The sequence below is a fragment of the Saccopteryx leptura genome, chromosome 3 (genome assembly GCF_036850995.1).
Source record: "Saccopteryx leptura isolate mSacLep1 chromosome 3, mSacLep1_pri_phased_curated, whole genome shotgun sequence".
Classification (NCBI taxonomy): Eukaryota; Metazoa; Chordata; class Mammalia; order Chiroptera; family Emballonuridae; genus Saccopteryx; species Saccopteryx leptura.
In genome coordinates, this window is record NC_089505.1 from 79,912,689 (window position 1) to 79,924,971 (window position 12,283).

General features: G+C 41.8%; 1 pseudogene; it reads right to left on the reverse strand.

Annotated features, from left to right (window-relative positions):
• Nucleotides 1-3,837: 3,837 nt before the first annotated feature.
• LOC136398234 (leukocyte immunoglobulin-like receptor subfamily A member 5) overlaps nucleotides 3,838-12,283 on the reverse strand; it is a 62,722-nt pseudogene continuing 54,276 nt past the window's right edge.

The window sequence follows — 12,283 nt, forward strand, 5'->3', positions numbered from 1 at the left end:
TGGTACATATATACAATGTAAAACTACTCAGCCATAAAAAATGATGACATAGTGACATTTATGACAACATGGATGGACCTTCAGAACAATATACTCAGTGAAATAAGTAAATCAGTAAGGCTAAGAACTGTATGATTTCACACATAGGCGGGATATAAAACTGAGACTCATGGACATAGATAAAAATGAAGTGGTTACCAGGAGAGGGGGACGTAGGGATGTGAGGAGGGGAAGGCAAATTGAGTGAATGTGGAGGAGGAATGGAGAAGGATGTAAAGAAGGATAAATATACAGTGACAAAAATGATTTGACTTTGGGTGCTGTGTACACAACATAAAGTTCAAATGCTATAGAAACATTTACCTGAAACCTGTGTCTTCTTATTGATGAATGTCACCCTGTTAAACTTAATTTTCTCAATAAAATTGAAAAAACTTTTTAAATTCTTGAAGTCAGCGGCACTGATCATCCATCTCCAGCTTCCCCACCCCATGGGTGCACTTCCTACAACCCAGGGCGTGAGAACTCTCATTTCCTCAGGAGCAGGCGGGGAGCAGAAATTCAGAAACACTCAGTGCAGGTTCCGCTCCAATGAGATGAGATGTGTCTGTACTTCCTGAGGCTGAGGGTTTGGGGAACACGGTGCTGTTGTCGGACAGGAGGCAGGAGGGGAACAAGGAAGAGAGATTCAGAAGATGGGGTGGGCAGGGTCCTCACACATTAGTACTGTTCACAAAGTGCTTACGACACAGGGAGACAACTGGCTCCTCTCACCCTACACACAGCAGGTGCTGAGAGTCTGAATGAGAACCACATCACTAACCACACCTTTTGCCTAAAGGGTCACACAGTGTTTCCCTACACTCTACAGTCAGATAAGGGTTTAACAGAGCTTGCTTCCATTGGAAAGTCATGACGATTACTCAGTTGATCACTTTCTATATTCCCTGGCCAAGCTAATACATAAAAACAGTTAATGATATCCAAATATTTTTCAGAAGAAATATGAAATCTCTCTCACACCTAATGTCTACTAGGCCTTGAAGCAGTTGCATAGTCTTTACTCTGTGCCAAACAATAAAAAAAAGAGGACAGCTTAACATTGCATTTCTAGACAAAAACAACAGCCACAAAAATCTGGGGGGTTTTTTTTCTGTTGTTTTAGCTGAAATAATTTCTTGTGTATGAATAAAAACTCAGTTTCTTCTATCTTTACGTAGAGAGAAAGAGAGTGAGGGGAATCAATTAATTAGATAAGATTACCACCAAAATTTAAAACAGACTGGGTGGCTGAAGACAGTGAAAATTTATTTTATTGTCTCAGCGGCTGGAGGACGGAGGTTTAATTGAATTAAAGAGATTACATAGATAAGTAAATAGCCAGACTAACAGATTCACAGACACAGAGATCATAGATAAATGGATGCATAGGTAGATAGATTCACACACTCTACAACAATTGCCATGTCAGACACCATTGCCTTCCCTGCTCTAGTTAAGTTTTTCTTACATTAAGAATGAAGATGACCCAGGCCAGTTGATTCAGAGGTAGAGTGTTAGTCCAGTATGTGGATGGCCTGGGTTCCATTTCCAGTCAGGGCACACAGAAAAAGTGCACATCTGCTTCTCCACCCCTTTCACTCTTCTCTTTCTCTCTTTTTCTCTTCACCTCCCACAGCCATGGCTTGAATGGTTTGAGAAAGCTGGCCCTGGGCACTGAGGTTGGCTCCGTGGCCTGGGTTCAAGCACAGAAATACCTTGTTTACCAAGCAATGGAGTGGTAGCCCAAGAAGGGAAGAGCATCCCCATGGAGAGGCCTTGCCAGGTGGATCCCTGTTGGGGTCCATGCAGGAATCTGTCAATCTGCATTCTCATCTTCCACTTAATATATATTTAAAAAGCATGAAGACAATGGTTCTGGTCGATTTACTCAGTTGGTTAAGAGTGTCCTCCTGGGCCCTAGCTGGTTGGCTCAGCGGTAGAGAGTCGGCCTGGCGTGCAGGAGTCCCGGGTTCAATTCCCGGCCAGGGCACACAGGAGAAGCGCCCATCTGCATGTCCACCCCTCCCCCTCTCTTTCCTCTCTGTCTCTCTCTTCCCCTCCCGCAGCGAGGCTCCATTGGAGCAAAGATGGCCCGGGCGCTGGGGATGGCTCTGTGGCCTCTGCCTCAGGTGCTAGAGTGGCTCTGGACACAACAGAGCGATGCCCCAGAGGGGCAAAGCATCGCCCCCTGGTGGGCATGCCATGTGGATCCCGGTCGGGCGCATGTGGGAGTCTGTCTGCCTCCCCGTTTCCAACTTCGGAAAAATGAAAAAAAAAAAAAAAAAAAAAGAGTGTCCTCCTGAAACAATAAGGTTGCAGGTTCGATCCCTAGTCAGGGCACACACAGGAAGCAACCAAGGAATCCAAAACTGAGTGGAACAAAAAAAAAATACTTTCCTTCTCCTCTCTCTCCCTTGATCTTTCTGTCTGTAAAATATAAATTAAGTCCTGGCTAGAGAGTTCAGTTGGTTGGAGCATCATTCCAGAGCACAAAGGTTGCTGGTTTGATTTCCTGGTCAGCTCACATTGAGGAACAAATTCATGTTCCTGTCTATCTCTCCCTGACTTTCCACAACCGCCCACCAGATATAAATAAATAAACAAAAATATTAATTAATAAATAAAAAGAATAGAGACAATTTTTAACAGTCTTATTGAGATATATTTGAAATGCAACATTGTGTAAGTGTAAGGTGCGCAAGCAGTTGATTTGATATAATTACATATTGCAGAATACCACCTAAGACTTAGCTAGCAAGTCAGTCAAGAAGTCCCATAATTGCCTATTCTTTTTTCCTTTGCATTGAATTAATTGGGGTGACACTGGTTAACAGAATTATAATAGAAGTTTCAGGTGCCCAGTTCTAGAACACATCATCTGTGCACTGTCCTGTGTGTTCACCACCCTAAGCCAATTTTTAGGTGCTATATAAATATATCTGTGGTGAGAAAAGTTTTAAAAACCTTTTCAATTACACTTGCTGTCTAATATTCAATATTTTTTAGATTAGTTTCCAATGTACAGTACAGTGGTTCTATATTTATGTCATTTATGAAGTGACTCTCAGTTGTCATCCTAGTACCCACCTGGCTCAATGCATAGTTATTAGAATGTCATTGACTGTATCCCTGTGCTGTACTTTACGTCCCCGTGACGATCTGTAACTACCGATCTGTACATCTTAGTTCCTTCACCTCTCTATGCAGTCCCCCACGTGGTGAGAAAACTTCAGGTGGGAACGATCACGTGGTCCACAGTGGGGGTAGGCGTCAGTTTAGATTTACTTGTTCTCGGTTTGTATCTAATTTTGCCCTTTTATCTGATTATTGAGTCCAGGTAAAGTCCTGTGAACTGAAGAGATGAACACTCAATAATGTCCATCCAGTCATGTGGGGAGAGAAAATACAGAACAGTGTGCTATGTAAAAGTAGACAGATTTATTATAGAATAGGACACTCAAACCTAGCATAAATTTATTAAGCAATATTACACCAATAAATTTAATTTTTTAAACAGAAAAGAAGGGAAGGAGAGCAAAAGGTTTTTGATATCTGGACCCAAACCAGTCATGTAGGATGGACCCTCGTGTCATCAGGGTGAGAAGAGGGTTGTTACAGAAAGTCACACAACATAAGGAGAGAATATACACGCGTAATGAGGAAGAGTCCTGTGCACGGAGCACACAGATATTTTGTGCATCCAAACTTACAGTCCAGACTTTCTCTCACCACCTCCTGGGCCATCACATGTGCTCCAAGGCTCCACCTCTGAACACTGCATTGTTCCCTCTGTGGTCACCTCCTGGCTACATTGTGGGTTTTTCTCTGGCTGTTTTGTGCCTGAAACAGCAGCACCCCGAGGAACAGCAGGATCAATCCAGCCACGCCCATCCGGATGAGGTTCTCCACTGTGTAGTCCTGGAGATGGGAGGCTAGGAGTTGTGGGTAAAGAAGCCACAGAGGTCATATCAGTCCAAAATCACCCCAGGATACTGGAGGTCCACCCAGGACACCCATCTCCCCTTGACATCATAGGACCCTGTGAGCCCAGCCCCATAACTGAGGATTTCTCCTTCTCCCCACTCTTGGGGGTCTGACTGATTTTGTGGCGGACTGATGGTCTCAGCTCCTCCTAAGAATCATCAAATAAAGGAGGGAGTGACGACCTTCCCCCTGATTCTGTTCCCTCAGATACCCGGCTTCTCAGATCACAACTTCTGCAGAATCTCCCAGTGACCCTGTCTCTACCCTGCCAGGTTCCCTTTGTGTCCTGATTCGATTGTGATTAACCTCCATTTGATCGCTGAGTTCAGAACTTGCTCTGGGTCTTTTTGATTGCACTTAGCTGAGCCCAAGAGTTCAGGGTTGCAGAGAAAAATTATCTCAGTACAGAAATAATTAAGTGCTGTGTGTTTAGTGAGAATCACAGACCCCAGAAGCATATTCCCTACAGCTGAGAGGTGCCACTCACTCAACAGCTGAGGATGCAGGATCCGTGCACAAAGGATTGGGGTCAAGGGCACCTGAAGTTCTTCTCTGTGGAGCCCCCTGGGCCCCTCATTAACTATTGTTCCAGACTCTGCAGAGACAGGTCCATGTATTGACCAACCTTAGAAAGACCAGGGTCAGTGTTATGTCACTTGAGACCAGGAGCTCCATGGGGACACTGGGGGGGTGACAACAGGTAGAGGGTGGTTCTGTGTGACCTGTAGCACCTGTAGATCCCCCCCAGGGCTGAGGTCACAGGACTCATATGGAATTCAGCCTGGTACTGCTGAGCTCGGTACTTTTATCTAAGATGCAGCCGAGAATAGGGTGACCCCTTCTTGGACAGAAAAAATGTATCCCTTGGGCTCTGTGACTGACACAACAGGGTCAGGCTCTCTCTTAAGAACACCTTGGAGCCCAGCTGGAGAGAGAGGGAGGGTCTGTCTTGGAAGTGTCCTAGAGAGAGGGGGTGGTGAGGGGCAGGGGCCCCTGCCCTCCTGAGCTCTGTGAGGGTCCTTGACCCTCACAGCAGCCTGTGAGCAGGATGGGACCAGGGATGAACAGACAAGAACCCGACACTCAGAGGAGAGAAGGTACAGCCTGGCCCCACAGCAGGAGCTGCAGAGCTGGGAGCTGACCCAGGTCTGAGTCCAGGATTTCTTCTCTCCTCTGAACTGAGCCCCTGAAGTGAGAGAATGGACCAGTCTGTCTGTCCCTGTACACTGTCACCATCACTGCTACAGAGGGGACACTCTCCATAACATTACATCCTGTGGCCTTCCCTGTGAGGCCCCCTCTCCGAGGAGCTCAGAGCCAGAACTGAAAGAAAATCTGAGCTCTGGGCCACAATACTGTCTTTGAACACTTGGGGACACTGAGGTCCGTGCAGAGGGAGGGTGTGCCCAAGTCAGCATCTCCACAGGTCTCTCCGCATGACTCAGTCTCTTCCCTCATGAACCCAACCACCACCTCCTGAAAGAGAACATCAATGACCCCTCAGTGGGCCTGACTCCTGCTGGGAGGAACCAATCCTCTGAGCCCTGGGGATCAGGATGCATGTGGGGCATGGGGGATGCATTCTCCCCACTTGAGGTGACTGCTCCTTCTCACCCCTGGGCCCTAACATCTCCCTCTACCATGACCACTCTACCTGTCACCTGCCACCTCAGGATCCTTGAGCCCTTCGGTCCCATCTACTACCCACCATCTATTCAGAACTACCAGCTCTTCTGGGAGACAGGGCTGTGCTGAGTCTCTGGGGGCAGGAGGTCATCTGAGAGACAGAGAACTGCCCTGGGGTGGTCTGTGCTCCCTCTGAGCAGAGTTCTCAGTGACTCACCAGCTGTGGAGTAAGGCCCTGTGTGGAGGGTGCTGGAGCATTCAGAGGGTCATGGGAATAAGAATAAAAGTGTGGTGAAAGGCTGGGGTCACCCTGAGTCCCCAAATCACTCAGAGACTTCTTCTACATCTGACCTGTGTCACTCCGAAAACAGTCCATCTGCCCACCTGCCACCTTCAAAACCCAGGGTAGTGGTAAGGGTAGATCATTTGGGAGGGTCCCTGAGGAGCAGATCTCTGCTGTGAGACCATGACTCAGAGCCCCCTGACTCTCATCCAACTTCTGATGTGTCCTGATCTGACAGCACTGAGGAAGGATGGGGTTAGAGCCCCTCATCTGAGACCTGTATATCTAGGGAGTCACTAGGGTGAGACTACTCCTGGAGTTTTTTCTTAAAATAGCCATAGCATCTGAATGTCCACTTGTGGCTGAAGTTCATATGGTTTACAGAAAACAGGGCCTGAATCATCTTATATCCATGTCAATGTGAGTCCAGGGTCCAGGAGAGCTTGTGTTCTCCTTTCTTAGTCAGAACAAAACTGTCAAATGCCTGTACTGAGCCACACTGGAGGGTCATGTCCCCTCTTGAGGTCAAGACCAGGCTGGGTGTTAGGGACTGAACCGAGTAATTATTGATCGGAGCCCAAGTTGATTATATATTTAACAATCCTTTATTAGCCGGCCGGCGACTACTAGTTGAGAAACAGCGACCAGCCCCAAGCCTAAGGAGAGAGCAGTATTTAAGGGGATAAATCACAAATCATAGCTATTAGAATATGTATTCACCAACATTCTCGACATTTCCATAGAAAGCATTTTTTGTTCTAAAGCTGATTACAGTTCTTCCTGTAAGTGCTGCAAGGATAAAAGCATAAAACTACATCCTGCTTCTGTAGGCAAGATTTACGTCACGATATCTAACTAGTTCTGATATTAAACAGGTCCGTGGCCCAAAAAAGGTTGAGGACCCACTATTCTAGAGAACCCTGGAGACAAAGAGGCTCTTTGGATCAGAGCTAGAAAGGGTGAGAGCGTGGCTGGTCACGGAGTGCTCTCTACCATGTATGTCAGAAGCTAATCAACAGCTGCTGGTTGACACAGTCACAGCAAAGAAAATCAACTGTTGCTGGTTGACACAGTCACGGCAAAAGAAGAGGCGCAATGATACTTCCCCCTTTAACTTCTTGAATTAATTTGGTTTTTTATTTCCCCCCATTTTCTCTGGGGTGTGTGTGCTTTCATTTATGGCACAGGGAGAATAGTACCGTGCTTTCCCTGCAGATTCATAGTAATTTTTCTGGAAGTGAGATGGAGGGTGTGAATTCCACAGAAAAGCCTATGAACATCTTTTCACAGGCCTATGGATCTAGGGGGCTGGCTATGATATCCCCTGAAAGGGGCTAGATCTATAGAAAAACTCCCTCCTAAAATCCTATTAGGAAAATATAGATTGTGACTTATGAATAGGTAGGATTTAGAGACTAAACACAGAAGCACCTTTCAGCCTTTACCCAATCCATTGCTTAACCCTACCTAGTCCTTTCCTTATTATAAAAGAATAAAAGAACTTCCCTCTTACATTGCCTCTCACATACCTAGCCTTCAGATAGTGGAACATTTTGGGAGTAATAGTTGGAATTACTAACAGATGAAAAATAGTAGACAAACATAGTTTTACTAGACAATAGGTTGCTAAGTAAGATAGAATCAACAGGATCTTTTTAGAAGCTGCACCAATATTGTTGTTGCTGCTGCTCAAGTTATTATATAACTGTACTTAATGACTTATCACCTGATTCATAGCTTAAAGAAATGTACTAACCCTTTCCTGGAAAATTTACTCATATTAAAGCAAAAATAACTGTTAATCAATATAATCTGCATACCATGTAATTATAACTTCAATGTATTCTACATACCATGTGATTATAACTTAGTGTATAAAAGTAAAGCTATACTAGCCATTGCCAGAGATACCTGACATTGAATTCTAAAGAATTCAGCTCTCTCACTTGTTTCTCTCCAACGCTGTCTCTTCTTACAGGACCCCTGGATCCACCCTGGGGCGGGACCCCAGCACATGTAAGAATGTTGGATTATGTTTATAAAACAAAATGAATATATAGGAATGAATTGCTGTGGTCAGACTGAGTTATGAAGATCATATGTGCCATATGCTACAAATGAGCTAGAGAAATAAAACCTATGTCAATAAAATATAATATCAACAGTAATTAAACTTCAATTCTTGTGTTTCCATCAATGTTACATGAATGCTTACATAGACTTATCATGCCATCCTCCATAGTCCTCAGTAGTCAGAGACACATGTAAAGAAGTGGAATAAAAAGAAGGACCCTTAGTGTTGCTTCTAGTCTAGTGGGGGGCTTGGGAAAGAATTTGCTATTTCTACAGAGCTCTGAGAAACAGATATGGAGGAGCAAGGAAATGGTCAATAGCAGATGGTGTGAGTGTGTGAATGTGTGAGTTAAGGTGTGTTCATGGTGTAACTGCACCTGTATGATTGAGTGAAGCAGTCTAGTCAGAGTGAGGTGAGAGGGTCACAACTGGATGAGCATGAACAGCTTTCAGTTAAGAGGCAAGAATGTAGTTTATCCAGAACACTGTGAGGACCACGAAAGGATTTTGAGCAGATATGGGAAGATACTGAAATGAAATTGGAAAGACTGATGAGAAGGATGAACTGGAGAAGAAAGTGAGGAGTGGAGCTAAGACTCAAAAAAATGATAGACGTGAGTACTGCCTTGGAGGGTGTGAATGGTGACCTCCCCTTACTGTCTACATTGACAGCAGACACCAAGGTGCCCTAGAGGCAGTGATCCAAATGATTGAGTGACAAACAAGTCTGGCAGATCTGGCCATACACTAACTACCACAGAAAAGCCCAGCTCTCTGTCTGGGCCCTGGAACACAGGATCTACTTTACACAGTTTCCTCCTGGATGCTTCTTTGAGCAACAAGATCTTTCTCTCTCCATTTCTTTGGGGTCACTCATTTGAGTTAATTTTGCCTTTTCAGAGCAGTCTTGATCTGGGTATCACCCTGCTCTTTAAACTGTTGAGAATCCTCAGGATTCAGATAAGATTGACATTCGTGAGTGTTTTTCTGTAAGAAATCCGTAAAACACACACACACTTTAAATATCATGGTGGCACTACCACATCCTGAATGGTTGAAGGACACTTGAGCACCTACTTCCAATCTTGGTTATACTTCCCTCATTTGTAGCACAGTAATGACAACCCTCCCCTTCCAATGTGTTGAGAATTCACCCTACATGAGACTTGGGGGAAAGAAACTAGCCTTTCAGAATTAGATGGAGATGTTGGAGCTTTGAATCATTTAAAAGCAGAGATACCTCATACACTGGAGCAGAAGAAAGAATCTAGACTCAGAGCACTCATGTAGTCACCTGAATCATGACAGAGCCTATTACAATACACTGGATAGATCATGGTCTTTCCACCACATGGTGCTGGACCAATTGAATGAGTCTCTGGAACCAGGAGATTTTTCATGCTTGTTTCACACCATTAACAACAATCTATGTCAAATGGACTACAGATCAAAATGTGAAGAGTAAACAATTACTTTTTCTTTTGCAAAGAAAGTAAAAAATATCTTCATAGCTTTGTGGAATCACAGTTTTTCTTAAGGTTACCAAAGAATGAATTTAGTGTAGAAATTGGTAAACTGAGATCCACTAACTCTTCCCATAGACACCAAAAAAGCATGAAAAAAATATCATATAATGGGACACAGTGGGGGACGATTTTTGCAAAACCAAAATAAGGCAAGAGGCTTGGATTAAAAACATTTTAAAAAAATACGTTGAAATTTATAAAATGACAGCAGACAATAGGTGATAGGAATACAACATAATCAACTGTACAAATGATGTAGAGATGTTTTCTCTTAATCTATGTACTCTAGTTGACCAATGTCACCATGTTAAATTTAATCATCTGAAAATAAATAAATAAATAAATAAATAAATAAATAAATAAATAAATAAATAAATAAATAAATAAAAGAAAAAAAGCAGTTATTTAACATGCAACTTCTAAACATTGGTATCTTATGCATGGTTATCTTTATAATGTCCCTCAGCACCATAATTCATCAAGAAGTGGACATTACCCCCACAGCATGGTACCAACACATACTCAGAATGGCTAAAAAATAAAGGTTGAAACGCCAAAGGTTAACACGTGTGTGGATCTACTGTGACCCTCAGACATGGGTGGTGGGAGTAAAAATGATGTGGCAACTCTTAGACAGGGCTTACTGGCATCTTGTAAACAGGAGCAATCCTTATACAGCATTGATATCAAATTTCCCCAGCATCATTTCAGGAAAAGAGTATTCTTTCTCCCTTGGTTTATGTGGGCACTATTGTCAAAACTCAGTTGAATGTATTTGTGTAGAATATGTTCAAGATCTGTATCTTATTCCATCAATCTTTTGTCTATCCTTTAATTAATCCCAAAATACCCTTTACCACAGAATCCTTATGGTAAGATATGAAATGTGATAATATGAGTACTTCTTGCCCACTATGTTTTCCTTCATAAATTTTCCACTATAAATTTTAGAATATATAAATTATAGAACCAGTTTGTCAATATTTAAAATGTAAAGTGAGATGCTTCAACCTTGTGAAGTTTTTGAAAATGTCTATGTGAAGGTAATTACTGTAGCATATGTGAGTTGAGTGGCTGGTTTTTCTGTCTTGAAAATATGAGGTATATTTGAGTATTCTTGTTTGGCAGGCTTATTCACTCAGATACTTTATCCTACTCAGCAGAGTTTTACATCCTTCTTAAAAGGACACAGATTGTGACACAGAAATATTTCAACATTTTATGCTATGACCAATTTTCCTAATGTGTTTCAGATAATTCAACAAAGAATCACCCCCAGCCATTTATTCATGCTCTTCTGTGACTAATGTAGTGAGTGTGTGTGTGTGTGGGGGGGGGATCTCAACTTCTCAACAAGGTTAATTTATCTCGCTATTGTCTTCAGCTCAATTACTACATTACTTCCAATGAACGGTGTCGTTGGACCTAAAATTAACTATGTGGTCCTGTTATTTCTTCTAAACAAGCATTAGTTTTGTTGAATGTGTTCTTGGTGCTCAACACAGCAAGTGGATAAAATTTCCATATAAAATTAAAATACACTTGTATTGAATGTAAACACTTTAAAAATAGGAATCTATAAAATATTTTATGCATAATATGTAATAATATTAATGTGCCCCTTTTATAAAAAAATTTTCAAAAAAAACTAGAATATTATTGACTATAGTCATGTGCTCTAATTTACATTTCCTTGTACATCAGAAACTACCATAATATTATATTTAAAGTATAATTGAAAAATAAATAATGATTATATATGCTGTTTATAGGAGTCCCAATTCAGAATGAAGGGTACACACATACTAAAAGTAAAGGGATGCAAATAGAAAGAACAAAAAGCTGAGATAGCAATATTTATATTTAATAAAATAGACTGTAAAATAATAGCTATAGTAATAGACAAAGAACGACACTACATAATGATAAATGGAGCAAGCCAAAAACAGGATACAACTCTTGTAAAATTCTAAGCACCTATACATCTAAAGCAAATCTTGATGGATATAAAAAGAAAGATTGACAACAATACAGTCACAGTAGGAGATTTCAACACCCCATCAACATCAATGGATAGGTCATCCAGACAGAAAATCAACAAGGAAATGACAGCTATAAATGACACATTAGAGCAGATGGATTTAATTGAAATATTTAGAACATTTTTTTACCCAAAAGCAATAGAATATACAATCTTTTCAAATGCACATGAAACATTTTCTGAGATAGACCACATGTTAGGACACAAAACAAATCTCAGTAAAGTCAAGAAAATTGAAATCACATAAATAGTCTTCTCTGAACAGAATGGTATGACAATAAAAATCAATCACAAAAACAAAACAGAAAAGCACAGAAATACATGGAGGTTAAACAGCATGTTATTGAACAAAAAATGAGCTAACAATGAGATCAAGAAACAGATCAAAAGATACCTTGAAATAAATTAAAATGAGAACACAACCCAGAATTGATGGGCATGTTGTAAAGTCACATTCTGCTGGGTTTACATAGAGACACCAAGTGTAAATAAATTTTTAAGGAGTTTTATTAAAAGGAGGAGATTTATTAATATGCCGGTAGCATATGACTAACATGGGGCAAAGCTGATCCAAATCGTGCTGTCCAGAATATAGCCTCGAGGCAGGTTATATACCTTTGATTATACAGGGGTTGGCAAAAAAAGGAGGAGGAGGGGAGATGACACAATATATTATCAAACTTATGACATTTGTCTATAGGATTTATA